We start from the raw sequence: 17302 nt of genomic DNA, 5'->3' as shown, positions 1-17302 counted from the left end.
CATGCAATATTGCAGCATAAAGCGATTCCGACAGGGTTTTCCTTTGTCCCTGCCTCTTGCTCAGCATCTCACAGTTCGGAAGCTAAAACAGGCTTTTCCTTCTCTTGCCGTCTAACCCAGGTGTTTCTGCTAGGCAAAGGAACAATTAAGAACATAAGAACATAAGAAGAGCCTGCTGGATCAGGCCAGTGGCCCATCTAGTCCAGCATCCTGTTCTCACAGTGGCCAACCAGGTGCCTGGGGGAAGCCCGCAAGCAGGACCCGAGTGCAAGAACACTCTCCCCTCCTGAGGCTTCCGGCAACTGGTTTTCAGAAGCATGCTGCCTCTGACTAGGGTGGCAGAGCACAGCCATCATGGCTAGTAGCCATTGATAGCCCTGTCCTCCATGAATTTGTCTAATCTTCTTTTAAAGCCGTCCAAGCTGGTGGCCATTACTGCATCTTGTGGGAGCAAATTCCATAGTTTAACTATGCGCTGAGTAAAGAAGTACTTCCTTTTGTCTGTCCTGAATCTTCCAACATTCAGCTTCTTTGAATGTCCACGAGTTCTAGTATTATGAGAGAGGGAGAAGAACTTTTCTCTATCCACTTTCTCAATGCCATGCATAATTTTATACACTTCTATCATGTCTCCTCTGACCCGCCTTTTCTCTAAACTAAAAAGCCCCAAATGCTGCAACCTTTCCTCATAAGGGAGTCGCTCCATCCCCTTGATCATTCTGGTTGCCCTCTTCTGAACCTTTTCCAACTCTATAATATCCTTTTTGAGATGAGGCGACCAGAACTGTACACAGTATTCCAAATGCGGCCGCACCATAGATTTATACAACGGCATTATGATATTGGCTGTTTTATTTTCAATACCTTTCCTAATTATCGCTAGCATGGAATTTGCCTTTTTCACAGCTGCCGCACACTGGGTCGACATTTTCATCGTGCTGTCCACTACAACCCCGAGGTCTCTCTCCTGGTCAGTCACCGCCAGTTCAGACCCCATGAGCGTATATGTGAAATTAAGATTTTTTGCTCCAATATGCATAATTTTACACTTGTTTATATTGAATTGCATTTGCCATTTTTCCGCCCATTCACTCAGTTTGGAGAGGTCTTTTTGGAGCTCTTCGCAATCCCTTTTTGTTTTAACAACCCTGAACAATTTAGTGTCATCAGCAAACTTGGCCACTTCACTGCTCACTCCTAATTCTAGGTCATTAATGAACAAGTTGAAAAGTACAGGTCCCAATACCGATCCTTGAGGGACTCCACTTTCTACAGCCCTCCATTGGGAGAACTGTCCGTTTATTCCTACTCTCTGCTTTCTGCTTCTTAACCAATTTCTTATCCACAAGAGGACCTCTCCTCTTATTCCATGACTGCTAAGCTTCCTCAGAAGCCTTTGGTGAGCTCCAGGCCAGATTTTGAACCCACCACCTTACCAACCAAGTGTATTTGCAAGAGCATCCTCAAAGTCCAGCAGGGGTTTTTACCCATTCCTTATGATCTGCTAGAAGTTAGCATTTGCCATTGCCTGGCTCTGTTTCTCAGGGAGATTCCATTTCTCTCTCTCTTCCTCACCCCTGCCTCTCAGATTCTGAAAGTCCAGTGTCATGACAATGCCAGTTCTTGCTCTCTGGCAATTCCGCCTCACACCTGAGCCACTTCACCTTCACCGGCCTGAGGGGCAAGCCGGTGTCCTAAAGTCCAGCTTCCCCTCGCCTCCTTTCACCTCACTTCCCGTTTCCATACCTTTGCCGTGCTGCGTTTTTTGTCTGTCTAGGCTTATCCTTCTTCAGCCCTGCAGCAGCCCTTTCTTCCGCTGCTCATTTCACTCCTGTTCTCTAGCCTTCTTCGTCGGATCTCAAGATATTCCTGCCTTGCAACCTGAGCCCCCCCAACCTTCCCTCCGTTCCGCTCCAGGTTTTCCTTCCTGTATGATGCATTCTCTGTACCTCCCCTCGGCCTCCCAGGTGTATCCGTCCCTTTTGGAATCCACTCCGATTTTTTCCTCCTGCCTTCCCTAGCCCTGAGCGGAGCTGGCTGGCTCCTCGCCGCTGCCCCTTGGTCTCTGGTGCGCAAAGGAGCGAGCTTCCTTCCCTCCTAGCATCCTTGCTGGAGGTTCCTGGCTCTGTGACCAAGGATCTACCAGAGGGCACGGGAGGAAGGGTGCTGCTGGCTGCTGTGGATCGCCTCTGGGTAGGGCCCCCCCGCCTGCTTTTGCATCCTCTTCCCCACCTCGCCTTGGCCAAGCGAGTCTGCCGGGAGGGGGCGTCCCCATCAAGAGGAGAGCGAGCAAGCGATTCTTTTACAAAGAGGAAGCCGGCAGGCAGTCGTAGCCCTCACGCCATGGGGAGACCCAGGAGCCCGCCGCTTGGACGCTAGAGACCGCAAGGCGAAAGCTGGCGGCCCGACCTCTTGAAGCACCAAGTCCTCGGCCAACCCTCCCTGGCCGCCGGTGTCGGTGGTGAGCACGCCCGTGCGTGTTTGTATGCACGGGGGGGGGGGAGCGGCGGAGAGAAGCGACAACCAGGCAGACGGAGCCCCCACCCCGCCGCCGTCGCCAGCGCGCGCGCGCGAGTGTGTGTGCGATTTGGGGGTGGATCTTCTGGGTTCGCTTGCCTCCACCGTCTCCAAAATGCCCGGACTGCTTTCCACGGATGGATATATTTTAAGACTTCCTTTTGCATCGCTTGGCGAGGCGGTTCGCCTACTGGAGGCGTCCGCCAGTGACATCTCATCGGGGGAACAAGGGCTTTGATTTGGCCCCTTCTCTTCCTTCCTCCTTCTCTTCCTCCTCCTTCTCCCCCTCCCTTCTGCTATTTTGGGAGGGGGCGGCTGCAGTCAAGAAAAACAAACAAAAACAAAAAAGGGACGGAGTTTGATTTATAACAGACGCCTCTTCTCCCCGTTCTTTAACTCGCCGTCCCTCCAGGGGTAAAACAATCCGAAATCAGGACGCGTCTTTTTGAGTGAGTGTGTGTGTGGTGTGTGCGCGCACCCCCCTCCACGTTTCTCTGAAATTGACGCCCCAAGGGGGAGCAATCGGAAGAAGATCGAGATCGTTCATCACGCATCCGATCGCCTCGTGTTTCCTAATACCTGCGGGGGCTCAAGCCCTGCCGTCCTGGCGGCAGGATGGATTAGGGATCCCTGAATGGAGGAACCCGACGGGGTTGGATCGAAGAAGGTAAGAACGAGGCTTGTCTTCTGGGGGTATTGCGCGTGGGGTTGGTGGGAATTGCACTGCCGAACCTCTCTCCCCCCCCCCGTTTTCTCATCGATGACCCTGGTGGCCTCGGACACCTGGATGGATGGCGAGTCTATATATGAGAGGCGGCGGGGAAGGGGTTGTTGGTAGCTTTGGCATGCTTTTTTATTGGACGTGGGGAGATGAGAGGAAGTGGGCGATGCGATTTTTAAATTGTTATTATTTGTTCGGAGAGCTGAGGTGCCGTCGTCTTGAGATCTGCCCGCTCCCCAGTGGTTTGGGTGCTGCTGGACCTGATGCTTGATTCGCGTTCCTCGCAGACAGGCTTTCTTTGCGCTACAGAGACTTGGACGGGGGAGGGGATCTTGCTGACTGGACTACGATGTTGGGAGGAAGAAGGGACCATTTCCTCTCCCCCCTCCATTTTCTCCGGAGATTTTGTGATCGGACAGGCAGGGGCTTTGCAAACGTGGGTCCTTTTTCGCCTACAGATGAGGCGGCTGCTTGTCTTCCGCTCGCTCTCTGCGTGTGCTCAAGACAAAGCCATCTGCAAAAAAGAAAAAAAAGGAAATCTGCCCCTCGCCGCCGTTACTGCGGTATTTCTCTCCCCTCCGGCCGCCTTTTGTATGTATGTGGCGGGGGTGGAGTTGGGGGGGGTCGAGAGAAAGAGAGATTACCCTCAAAATACCGTAATGCATGAAGAGGAGGGAAGGACTGTTTCTCGAGATCTTGTCTCTGGTCTTATCCTTGTCTCCCCACCCCGGTCAATTTTGCTGCAGGGGAAAAAATAGCCGGAACCAGGACAAGATCGCGGCAGCTTCCCCTTTCCCGTCCCCTGTCATATTTGCTCCCTCCTCCAAATTTTCTTGATACGTGTCTTTATGTAACAGACAGGCTTTAGAGGCGGCGGCGGCAGGCACACAACACACACACGAGCGCACGAATCTTTTTCCCCACGTACAATTTCAAGATGGGAGGAGGATGCAGGCGGAATAGTTAATCAGGAAAGGAGGGGGGCGCATTGGCTTGCTGTGATGGCTCTTGGGCTGTGCCATCCACCATCCGGGATGCCCACCCCGCCCCTGACCAGCACATCGTTCTGAGGGCGGGCTGATGTGCCCCTTACTTCACCTCACGCCGGCCCCTTCGGAAGCAGCCCACCTTCTTTGGGGAGGCTGGTGGGTCCCCTGAGATGTAAATGTATCCGAGAGTCCAATCCTATAGCCGTCTGGGCCTGATCTCACACTGTTCCCTCTATTCAGGATCTTCTATGCTTTGGTACCTTGTATATCTTCTGATTCTCATTGACTCACATGAAGGAAAGGCCAGCAGAGAATTTGGGGGAGGGAGACAATCTGGAAGAAATGTACCTGATAGTCTTAAATTACTGCATCTACAATTACCCATGAGTATTGGCTATTCTCACCGTTGCCTACCAATAGTTCTCTGAGCCAGGCTCCACTGATTTTAAGAGGAGGGGGGAGAGAAAGGGGATGAGATTGTTTTAATCTTTCCAAAATCAGATCCAAAACCAGATCCAAAGCCAAAATCAGATTAATGATTGCTGCAAACCAGTTTGATTTTAAATGCTTCAAAGGGATGGGAGATGGAGGGAGGTGGCAGAATCCTGGGAGGTCTTTCCTCAGTTGGGAAATAAACAGGCTTGGGGAAGATTCTTATTTTTTTCCCATTCGGAAATAAGATGGATAGAAAACAGGCTGTTTGTGTGTGTGTAGACATGGAACAATTAGCAAAAGGAGAGTGAAAAGTGATTGACAAATATAGACATGGAGGAAGGGGGAGAGAGAGAGATGAAGGATGAACAGATGGATGGATGAAGGGGGAATGGATGATCAGATAAAGAACCTGTTAGCAATCGCTCCATCCACCCTCTTTTCTCTCTCACACCAAATTTATTGTGCATAAGGCCCTCTCTCCCTCACCAGTTTCCTGGGGTAGCTTTCTGCTTTCAGTGGTGATTGAATGGTCTCTCTCGCTCTCTCCTTTCCCCATAAACCATAAACGTCTCTTTGCAACCCTGGCTCACTTGGCAAAGGTGAGGGGATTAGAAGATGTGAAACCTCATTGGGGATGGCAGAATATGGGGGTCGTGTTGAAAGGAAGAATTGCCAACAGGGGACAGAAGTTAGCCTTGTTTGATGAAACCCTCTCATTTTGGCCCTCGAGGAAACAAGACAAGATTGCCCAGTGTGCTCTTAAAGGTTTTCATTCTGCTCTGATTTTCCCACCCACCCCCATCCCCGCTCTAGGGGAAGGGCCCTAGCTCAGTGGTAGAGCATCTGCTTTGCATGCAGAAGGTCCCAGGTTCTCCAGATAAGGCTGGGAGAGATCCCTGTCTAAAATCCTGGAGGGCTGCTGCCAGTCAGTGTAGACAGTATTGAGCTAGGTGGACCAGTGATCTGGCTCTGTATACAGCAGCTTCCTATGTTTCCAGTCCTCCTTCCCATCTGTGACTGCCCCTCCACAAAACAGGGAAATAATTGCTTGGGCCCATAGAGGCTACTTAGCCAATCCACCAGCACACCTCTGGTCTGAGAATGTCTCACAATAAAGGGCATATCAAATATCCATGAAGCTGTGTCTCTGGGAATGTTAGTATAGACACCAGTCCACTGCTGTTTGGGCATCTCTGGGGTAGTAGGGCGAGAAAAAAGCAATGCAAGAGATGCTTTAGAAGCTTTCAGGACATCTGTATAGCAAAAAACAAACAAACCTGGAAAACAAAGAGATACACCTCCCCACCCTCCAAAGCCGTTTAGCTTTTCTTGAACAAATATGTTCATGGGCTAGGGCCTGCAGGATTGAGAAATGTTGCCAGTTTGATTGGATTAGTGGAACTTGGAAACCAGAATGGCTGGGTTCTACTATTGAATCTCTAACAGGCAAGTCGCAGCTATTGCCAATGTTTAATTTGAATCCTTAGAAGCGTAGGGGTTTAAGAGTACCTGGGAGTTGTAACCTCTGACCAAGAAGTTCTGCTTTCTAATGTATTTGGATTGGCTGTATGTAGTCTCTGTGGGGTAAGAGAAAGACACACTGCACAAACTTAAAGGCAATCTTGTCTATTAATTTTTCATAGGATCCAGAGCTGAATCCTATATTGAAAACCAGTAAACCCCTGAGCACTGTGTTGTATGTACAGATGGAACAAAGGCTTGGGAGTACTTTTCAGGAGTTGCTCAAAAAATCCCAGCCTTTAAAGGAAAAGAATATCAGTGGTTACCAGTCATAAAGGCTGTATTCTACCTCCAGGATCAGAGGCAGCATGCTCTGAAAACCAGTATCAGTATAACAACAGAAGAGAGCTATTGCTTTCATATCCTGCTTGTGGACTGGCCATAGGAACTTAGCTGACCACTGTGGGAGACAGGATGCTGGACTAGATGGGCCTGTGGTCTGATCTAGCAGGGCTCTTTCTATGTTCTTGTGAGAACCAGACCTTCATTCTCAGGTGCACAAAAAATACTAAGAGGATTTGGCTTTTTAGTTCCTCTTTTGCATGTTAGGGTCTCAGGGTGTTCACCTTTATCCATGTCTTGTTTGCATTGACCTTATTTATTTGAGAAAGTGATGGGAGGATGGAGCAGAATCATATGACGTGTCTCATACTCCTGGAGACCATCTGAGGCAGGAGTGGAGATCTGAATTGGGATGGGAAGTGGAGGACAGTGTCACTCATTAATTACAGCCATACATTCCATGCCATGAGGCCATGAGGACCTACAGTGCTTGGTGTTAAGCATGCTCTATGACTCCAGTAAGCCAGAGGGGCAAAAGTTTAGGCTGGGCTTCATTATGTCCAAAAATCTCTGTAATTGATATGAAATTCATCATATTTTCTTTGCTTCCTTTCTCCTTTGCTCAGGAACTATGCTTCTTGAGATCAAATATGGTCTCTTACTGTGATGATATGGCACCAATTGGAAAGATAGACTAGGTGCAACTGAAATTCAAGTAATAATCCAAGCCCTTTTCATATCCACAAGTTCAGTGGAAATATTGGATAAACGTTCTAGTATCTGATAGAGGATGAGTGAATCTGTTTTGTACTGTAATGTGCACAGGTATGTTCCCATCCTCCTTACAAACAACAGAGAGAATCATGCATGGCTTTAATTCCTGCACTTGCCTGGCTTAATCATACCCCAAGTACTGTAGTTACTTTTTAAGGCAATTTGCTTGGCAAAGGCCCCATTCTGTCAAATGAGGCCAGAGAGCAGGGTATCAGCAAAAGCAATGCAGGATTCTTTTGTTTGCATGGAGAATAGGCACATACTTGACAATTCTACAAATTTCCAAATTCTGCATCCAGTGGATAATAAAATTTGTGATTTTGGAGGCAACAGATAAATACATGAAAGATGGTAATTTTTAGACTGCGTCTCTTTCCAGTGGTTAGCACCAACCTTGCATCCAGAGGCCAGGAAGATTTCAAACTCTCCCTTAAATACTGTAATCCTCAAGTGTGTTTCCATGAATGTTATTTATTTTCCCCCAGAGGTGTTCAGTTTCTTTTTGGAATTGAAAATAGTGTTTGGATTATGGAAAACAAGTCATTTCTGAAGCCCCTATTTGCTAGTTCCATCTGGAAAGCAAGGGATAATCCCCTACTAGTAAGATGGTCCAGAAATGGATTCCCCCAGATTTCCTTTGTTCTAGTAAGGAGGAGTACCAAAAGCCAAGTATTTACATATATACATGGGGTTGGGGATGAGAGAAACGCAGGCCTGGGGTGGGTGTCCTCTTCTATCTGATATATGCATCTGTTTTGCTCTCTTCCCGCCTTTGAAAACCGTGCCTCTGCTTTTGTTGCAGTCATGGGACATGCTGTATGAACGTGAAGTTCTTTTTGGAGCTTAGTGCAAATGGACCAGGGCCCCAGTTTGGTGTAAGTTGGCTTCACTTGTCAGGAGCCAATAAAAGTTGGATCCCCTGGTGGATGTAAATCAGCATTGCTCCTTTTAAACAAATGGGAACTGTGCTGATGAACACCAGCTGGAGATGTGCAGCCTTTTGCCAAACACATTTGTGCTGCGGCCCCTGTGGGTATGTGCACAATCTGTGACAGGGTCTTTGCTTACGTGAGCCTGTGGCATTTGCTTGGAGCCAGTATCCTGTTATTTTAAAGAAGGCCACCTTCTGAAACTGACATTGCAATACAAAAATGCCTCTGAGCAGGAAGCTCTTCAACCAAATCTAAATCAACATCTCCCTGCATAGGCACAACTTTCCCTTCAAAACCTCACCAGCTCCTGTCAGCCCAGGGGAGTGTGTGTGTATATATATGTGTGACTGTCCAGAACCACTGATGTGACAAGAATTCCCTTTCTATGTCTGATCATGTGGGATGCAGACTCCTACAAAGATGCCAGCCATTTGTAAGCCACCAAGTGCTTCCTTGGAGTTAAGGAGTTTGAATTTCCAAGAGAACTGAGACAGCAGTCTGGCATCTGATGGCTTATTGTGCAGACAGACCATGGGCTGCAGGCAGGGGAGGGGTGGGGAGCATTTTTTAAAATGTGTTTTCTCTTCATCCATTCCTACAATGTGTGGGTGGCTTTTTCTTAGCTTGTGTATATAGGGTGTTTTTTTTTTAATGATTATTATTTAGCTGGGGAGCGTGTGGGCGTCTGCAGGCAATTTCTGAAGCTGCGTTACCTGTCTCGTGTTCAGCAAGGGGGGATATTTCCCTAAGGGCCTCCTGCAGTAGCACCGAATATATTAGTGATGCCTCATCTGCTCACATGCATGCGCCTGCATGATTGTGTGCACACACATGCATAAATGTGCAGATCCATCCATGTTCTTCTGTATATGCATGTGCCTGTATATACACTCTCCACCACTCACATGTACATACACAGTTTCTTTTGTCAATGTGCTCTTCTGTGATCAGCACGGCAGGGGAGTCTTTCCTTCTGCCCAGCATCAGCAAGTGCCAGGGGATTAGAAGCAATATGCTGGGGGTGATTAAGGGATGGCAGTCTGCTTGGATTCTGTTAGGGGCGATGCAGCCAAATGGGAGGGAGGCCATAGACTCAGTCTGTCCTCTCCTGTTCTCTCTATTATCACCACACGTATCTTAAATCACATGGCCATATCACCTAATCCGATATTCTTTGTTTTTAGTCTTCCCTTGTAGATCTCAACAATGGCAATGGCAGGCACCAAACTTCCATTCCCACTTCCCGCACCCAGTGTCTTTCAGTACGGCTGGTGTTGGCATCCAGCATTCTCAGGCGGCTGCAGGAGTCCCATGTGCTGGGAGGGCCCACCATGGACACTCGCCTTTGCCCCCCCCCTTAAAATATTTTTTCTCCAGGCTTCAGGCAACTGTTTTAATTTCCCACAATGTACTAGTGTGACACAATGTCAGGGGCTCTGGGTGCTCCTGCCAAGTGCAATGAGGCAGGTGGCTATCAGGGAGAGGGTTTGCCCAGCAGTGGCACCTTAGCTATGGAATAGCCACCCAGAGATGCTTAACTGGTCTTCTTCATGGCCTTTCCTGTGCCAGGCAAATACTTTTTTATTCATTCAGAATTTTTCAGCCGAGTCCTGCTCAGAGTATTCCCGCTGAAATTAATGAATCTAATGTAGTCATGTCTATTATCTTCAATGGGTTTACTCTGAGTCAGACTAACATTGAATACCACCCAATGTGTTTTGAATCTGGGCTGTTTCAGGCTGTCCTTGTTGCAATGAAAGTCCCCCTCCATCTTTTTTGTTATTTTAATTTTAATTATTATATATTGTATCTTTAACATTGATTTATAAGCCATCCAAAGAATATTTATTGATGGGCACCAATATAAATGCAGCATATAAATAAGTGAAACACTATCACTTTCCTACGACAATGCATTACACTGTGTCAAGTATTATTTTATTATAATTATGATATTATTATATATTAGATTTTTTTTGTTACCTGAAGGTCTCCAAGCGACTTACAACACTGTTAAAAACAAAAGTAAATATAGCATATCATAAAACAACATAATAAAACAACAACAGCCACCCCCATACAGCCACAGAAAACTTTGGCAACACACCAATACAAATAACATCATCTTAGTCTATCAAATGCCTGCGAAACGCCAGTTAAAGGCTCTGAAAAGATGTCAATGAAGGCACCAGGTAGACATCACTGGGGAGCATATTCCACTAAAAGGGCCCTCTCCCCTTGGTTCAAGGCTCCCTCAGAGGGGGGACCTGGAGAAGGGCCTCAGAAGAAGACCTAAGAGTCTGGGTAGGTTCATATCAGGAGAGGGGTTCCAGAAGATATTGGGATCCTGAGCCATAAAGACTTTTATAGGTCATAACCAGCATTTTGAATTGGGCTCAGAAGCATATAGGCAGCCAGTATAATTGGAACAGAATTGGCATTATGTGATCTGTTCGCCTTGAAACTGTCAACAACTGGGCAGCTGCATTCTGCATTAATTGAAGCTTCCAAACCGTTTTCAAAGGCAGCCCTATGTAAAGCAAATTGCAAAAATCCAAACTTGAGGTTATCCCTAGAGGTATTTTGGCTGAACATAGAAAAGATATTGGTTAAATTAGGTCCTTTCTTTTAGTGCTTGGTACACTGACAAATCAAGGTTCCTCTCCTAATAGAGGACCCTTAGAATGGCCTAGAAGATAGAAGAAGGTTGAAACCAGAGCTGCCCAAGTTTGGGGCATTTGTCAATTCTGTGTGATAAATTGCCCAATCTTCTTTGCCATTAACATCTTACTTATCATAAGAGTGAGAGCAGTTGACACCAAGTGGTGCCCAGCAGTTTGGCTTCAATGGCTTTAGGATGTTTTCAGTCACCAGTTCATTTCTGGTCCAACTGATTCCCGATGGAATGAGGACAATTTTCCCCACTGGTTATTTCTGAGATCCTAGGGTATGATCTGAAGGCATATGATGCTACCACCTTGCTGACTCTAAGCAGGTCTTTTTCTGATCAGCGCCTGGATGGGTGATTACTACCTGAAACCATAGGTATGTGACCTTGGATTCCATGGCGGAAAAAAGGTGGGGGATATAAATGTAATAAATAAAATGTCACAAATGGTCCTTTTCACATGTGACACTAATGTTTATATTAATGTATTTCTTATTTCATGTTGCCACAAAGAGGCTTTTGGTGACATCACCCTTGATCTTTCTGTTAGTGATTTGCCAGTACCTGTACATTGTCTAGTTGACTGCACCCGTTCTGCATTTATGTGCATCTCTTTAGGCAAGCAAGAGTTATTTCCTGTGAAAGGATGATTAGTTAAGGTTGTTATTGCTCCAAGAAGAAGAAAAAATACTCCATTGCTCATTTGCATGTGTTGATTATCGTGCATGCAAATTTAAAATAGCTTCTTGCTTAGCAATGATACTGAGTTTAAAAACACACCTGGTTCAGCTGAGTCAAAACTGGCCTGGTGGAGACCCTAATGATGACTGAGCTGTAGGATATTGGTAAAGCCTATTTAGAGTGAAAGTGCTGCAGCCAGGGTGTCAAGTCCTTTCTGCTTTGGGAACTCCTGAGGGAGAATGCATTCAAAGAGAAGGGGAAAGGGAACAGTAATGGATGCACTGGAGTTGTAGAAAGGGTTTGATGCAGTTGTCTGAGAAAGTCGAATGGGGGGATGGGCTACCCATAATCATCGCTGATCCAAAGATGATCCTGAGTGTGTTGTGCTATAATAAATAACCCTGGAACATTAGAAGGATGCTAGGAGATCGTCTCAAAAGTTGACATCGACCACAAGCTATATCCAGCCAAATGACAGTATACCCTTCTTGTTTTAAGAAGCGCTATGGCTGGTCCTCTATCCCAAGGAAATGGAGCAGGTTCCTATTTACTGCTGGTCAGAACATAAAAAGCTGTTATGTATAAGGCCAATAAGTAATTAAGCTTGCCAATCCTGAGAATCTCATCTCATGGTGTGGTCTGAAGGCACCTGAAGCTACTGCTTTGCTGAAGCTAAGCAGGTCCGGGTCTAGCTGGCACTTGGATGGGAGATCACTTGGGAGCCACATGAATACCACTTTGGGTCCCATTATGGAATAAAGGCAGGATATAAAATGTTAGAAGAAATAAAATAAATTGTGAATGTGATAAGGGACATAATAACATAATAAGCCTGCCGGATCAGACCAAAGGCCTCCCAGTCCAGCATCCTGTTTGCTACAGTGGCCAATTATATGCCCTGCTTCCCAGAGCCATGAATGGTGTAACCCTCTCTTGCCACTCTTCCTCAGGGACTGGTATTCAGAGGCATCTTGCCTTGGAGCTTGGAGGTAATATACTGTACAGCCATCATGATTAGTAGCCATTGATAGTCTTATCTTCCATTAATTTGTCTAAGACCTTTTAAAAGCTGTCCTTGTTAGTGGCCATAACTACATAGAATCATAGAATCGTAGAGTTGGAAGAGGCCTGTAAGGCCATCGAGTCCAACGCAGGAATCCAACTCAATCCAGCTCAATGCAGGAATCCAATTTAAAGCATATCCGACAGGCAACTGTCCAGTTGCTTCTTGAATGCCTCTAGTGTTGGAGAGCTACCACCTCCCTAGGTCATTGGTTCCATTCGTTTTTCCTAATGTTCAGTTGAAATCTGGCTTCCTGTAACTTGAGCCCATTATTCCGTGTCCTACACTCTGGGATGATCGAGAAGAGATCCTGCACCTCTTCTGTGTGACAACCTTTCAAGTACTTGATGAGTGCTATCATATCTCCCCTCAGCCTTCTCTTCTTAAGGCTTAACATGCCCAGTTCTTTCAGTCTCTCCTCATAGGGCTTTGTTTCCAGTCCCCTGATCATCTTTGTTGCCCTCCTCTGAACCTGGTTCAGTTTTTCTGCATCTCTCTCAAAGTACTGTGTCCAGAACTGGACACGGTTCTCAAGATGAGACCTAACTGTCACGTATTGAATCCATAGTTTCACAGTTCCATCCACTACATCATGAATTCCATAGTTTAATTAAGCACTGGGTGAAGAAGTTCTTCCTTTTGTCTGTCCTAAATCTCTCACCATCCAGTTATAATTGGATGATTCCAGGTCCTAGTGTTATGATGGGAGTGGGGTGAAGACTTATTTCTATCCACTTTCTCCATGCCAATCATAATCTTATACACCTCTACTGTGTTCCCCCTTCCTTCCTTCCATTCTAAACTATAAAGCCCAAGCATTGAAACCTTTCCTTGTACAGGAGTTGCTCCAAGCCCCCTGAACATTTAGGCTGCCCTTTTCTGTACCTTTTCCAGCTCTACAATATTCTTTTTGAGATGTGGCTTCTGTTCCACAGACATACTATTCCGAGTGTGGCCACACCATAGATTTGTATAAAGGCATTATGATAATGGCAGTTTTGTTTTCCATCCCTTTCCTAATTATCTTAATGTGGAATTCTCCTCTTTCACAGCTGCTGCACACTGAGTCAATGTTTTCATTGAGCTATTCATAGGGTTGCCATATTGTCCAGTTACCCAGGCTTTGCCTGGATTCTGGCCATGCTATCTGGCGCCTGCTTAGCTATTAGGTGGCCCAGATTCCCAGATTTCATTTTTTTTAAAGCAAGTCTCTAAGCCTTGTGGATCCAGAGATACAAGGCAAAATGTGGAGGTAGTTTCTGCCCAATCATTTTGTGAGAAATCAGCCTACTCCCGCCTTCCATTGTGCTTAGCCAATAAAGCTGTCCTGGAAAAATCAAGAATTTTAGTCTGCTTGTCTGCTGCATATGCAGAATATGGGCAGTTTAGAAAACTCATATGCTCACTTGATCAGTATGTGCAGTGCTGCCCCATATCCATAGACTTTCTGCTTGAGTCAGTAAGAAACAGCCTTCATCTCAATTGCCTGTGTGCTCAGGGTATGTGTCGTGCAATGGTGCAGGGGCGTCACTACCGGGGTGTGGAGGGTGCGGCCCACACCCGGGTGTCACCATGAGGGGGGTGACACCCAGAGCCACCCCACCCCGTGCCATTGCCCGGCAAGGCTGCTCCAACTCCTCCTCGGAGGCGGGCAGGCGGGTGAGACCGGGAGCAGCATCGGCGGGGCAGGGGAGGCGTTCCGGCGTTCCCAGGCCTTCTCTGGCTGGGTGCCCCTCCAGCGCGCGCCCTCCCAGGGGCATGGACGCACACGTGCACGCGCACGCAAGCCCAGCCACCTTGTCCATGCCCCTGGGAGGGCGCGCACCGGAGGTCCGCACCCCCCCCCGCACTCCCGCTAGTGATGCCGCTGCAATGGTGGAGGGTCTGCCTGCCATCATGGAAGATGGAATAAAAGGGTTTGAATCCACCAAACACTCCCCTCTCTGAACAAATACAAGATATAAAAGTAAACCTCTGTGTAGAAAAGGCTGAGGTATTAGTATGTACATTTTTTGGCCCTGCCCCCCACCCTGTTAAATGGTGCTTACTCCCAAGTAAAGTTGCATTGGAATGTAGCCTCCCTTACCCTGTTGCTTGGTAGAGCCTCTGTTCAGCAATTCAAAAAGGCTAAAAAGTATTTTTAATACATATCCTTCTTCAAAATGACTGGCAGGCATCTCCCCACCAAAGATCACCCTACTTCATTTCCTCCCCAGGGAGGGAGGGAGGGAGGGATGTGTGTGTGTGTGTATGTATGTATGTATGTATCTATCTATCTATCTATCTATCTATCGATCAATCGATCGATCGATTGATCGATCGATATAGATATATTTTGAGTGTAGTGGGGGGTTAACCTTTCCCCTCCTTAAGACCAATAGGAATTGAACAGCTGCCCTGTCTAATGCTAGCACAGCTTGCCATGTCTCTAGAATTCACTGCATTATTTTTTTTTTTAAAGAGGTGCCAGCACTCAAGTCTCCATCAAGTTCCAGCCTTTGTCAAAGAACGCTGTGTTTCCCCTCTCCCTGATCTAGTAATCAGTTTACTAAAGACACTTCTCACATGCTCAGACACTACTCTCTTTAGATAAGATGATTGACTGAACTGATAATATTGAAATCTTGATTTCTGTCTATGTTACAATTTGTAGTGGTGTGTTCATTTCACATTTACTAATTGTTGGAACAGGCAACCTCTCAGTCACAATATTGCTTTTAATTGATGCTTTGCTGGCTTTTTGTTTTATGCTGGATTTTTATACTGCTGCATTGACTTGTTTTATGTTTTCTTCTGTTTTGTGTTTTTATTATGTTTTCACACTGATTGTGTATTTTTATTGTTTTTATTATATTTGTAAGCTGCCCTGAGCTCTGTTTTAACAATGGAAGGGCAGGATATAAATCCTCTCAATAAATAAATATTCCGTAATGTTGGAAATTAAAGTCTAGACATTTAAGGCTGAAAAATGTAAGGTTTTTTTTAAATCCTCACAATGTCCCCCAGTTTTTGGTGGTAATTACTAGGCAAAAAAACAACAAGTGGACAATTTATTTATTTATTTATTATACTTGTATACCGCCCCATAGCCGAAGCTCTCTGGGCGGTTTACAGTAACTAAAAACAAAATACAACTTAAGATACATCTTTTAAAAAACAATTTAAAACACAATTAAAAAATTTAAAACAATATAAAACACACGCTAAAATGCCTGGGAGAAGAGGAAAGTCTTGACCTGGCGCCAAAAAGATAACAGTGTTGGCACCAGGCACACCTCATCAAGGAGATAATTCCATAATTTGGGGGCCACCACTGAGAAGGCCCTCTCCCTTGTTGCCATTTTCCGAGCTTCCCTTGGAGTAGGCACCCGGAGGAGGGCCTTTGATCTTGAACGTAGTGTACGGGTGGGTTCATATTGGGAGAGGCGTTCCATTAGGTATTGTGGTCCCAAGCCGTGTAAGGCTTTATAGGTCAAAACCAGCACCTTGAATCAAGCTTGGAAACATAAACATAAATGTAACCTTTAATATGCTTATATGCTTTATTATATTATGCATATTAGTCTGCCTGGATTTGTAGAACTTGGAATATGGCAACCCTAGCTATCCACTGCAACCCCAAGATCCCCTCTCTGGTTAGTCGCTGTCCACTCACACCCCATCAGCATGTATGTGAAGTTGGGGGGGGGGTTGTCCTCATTATTATTTATTTAAAAGATTTATACATGACTTAACATTTTTGGGCAGGAAATCTCTTGTCCCAATGCACATCACTTTACATTTAACTTACAATGGAACTGCATTTGCTGTTTTATTGCCTGTTACCTCATTTTGGAGAGAAACATTTGAAGCTCCTCACAGTCCCTCTATTGTTGTTTTCATCCTGAACGATTTGGTGTCATTGGCAAACTTGGTCATCTTACCGCTTAGCCCTAACTTCAAATCATTTATGAACACGTGTTTTTTTTAAAAAAAGCACCAGTTCCAATACAAATCCTTGGGGGAATCTGTTGTTGTTATGTGCCTTCAAGTCTATTACATCACTCTGTTGTGAGAACTGACCATTTATTCCTACCTCTGCTTCCTCTTCTTTAGCTAGTTGCTGATTCCATTCCATGACTGCTAAATTTGGACAAAGAGGACCTTTGCTATATGCCAAGAACACAGTTTCTACTAGATCGCTCCTATTCACCTGCCTATTAACACTCCATCCTCTCACCTTTTCCTAATAGATGGAAACAGGCTCTGCCACTGGGAAACAGGGAGGGCAGGAGTTTGAATGGAGGGGGGGCTTTTCCCACCCTCTCACCTTTTCTAACAGATGGGAGGGCAGAGTGAGAAGCTGGCTCCAAATTAGCTTTTTCTGAGTGAATTCATTCACAGTCACTCAGCGGCAAATTCCTCCTTGCCACTTACTCCCTTGGCGAGACTGAAGATTTTTTGCCCTGCACTTGAGTAGGGGAAGATGGGGCTGAGCCAGACCAGCTGAGCTCAGCTCAATTGCCACTATTTTATTTTTATTTATTTTATTTATTGAATTTATATCCCACTTTCCTCCTGAAGAAGCCCAGGGCGGCAAACACAACAAAGAAACATTCTAAAAAACAATTACAGGTGAAAACTTTCTAAAAACAATTACATATAAAGCATTCTAAAAACAGTTACAGATGAAAACATATTTCCATCCAATGATCTCCAGGTTACCGGGAACAGTTTCCT

At 45.9% G+C, this 17302-nt stretch overlaps 1 protein-coding gene across 1 annotated transcript in view; it reads left to right on the top strand.

The window, feature by feature from the left end:
- Positions 1-1809: 1809 nt before the first annotated feature.
- The window catches only part of ADGRL1 (adhesion G protein-coupled receptor L1), a 158904-nt gene continuing 143411 nt past the window's right edge, over positions 1810-17302 (top strand). Inside the window, exon 1 of the mRNA XM_061616632.1 lies at positions 1810-3184. The gene's annotated coding sequence lies outside the window, so the exon portion shown is untranslated. The remainder of the gene's footprint in view (positions 3185-17302) is intronic.

Source organism: Rhineura floridana, chromosome 3 (assembly GCF_030035675.1).
Source record: "Rhineura floridana isolate rRhiFlo1 chromosome 3, rRhiFlo1.hap2, whole genome shotgun sequence".
NCBI lineage: Eukaryota > Metazoa > Chordata > Lepidosauria > Squamata > Rhineuridae > Rhineura > Rhineura floridana.
Note: the sequence above shows the minus strand (reverse complement) of the source record. Positions and strands in the feature narration are given on the sequence as shown.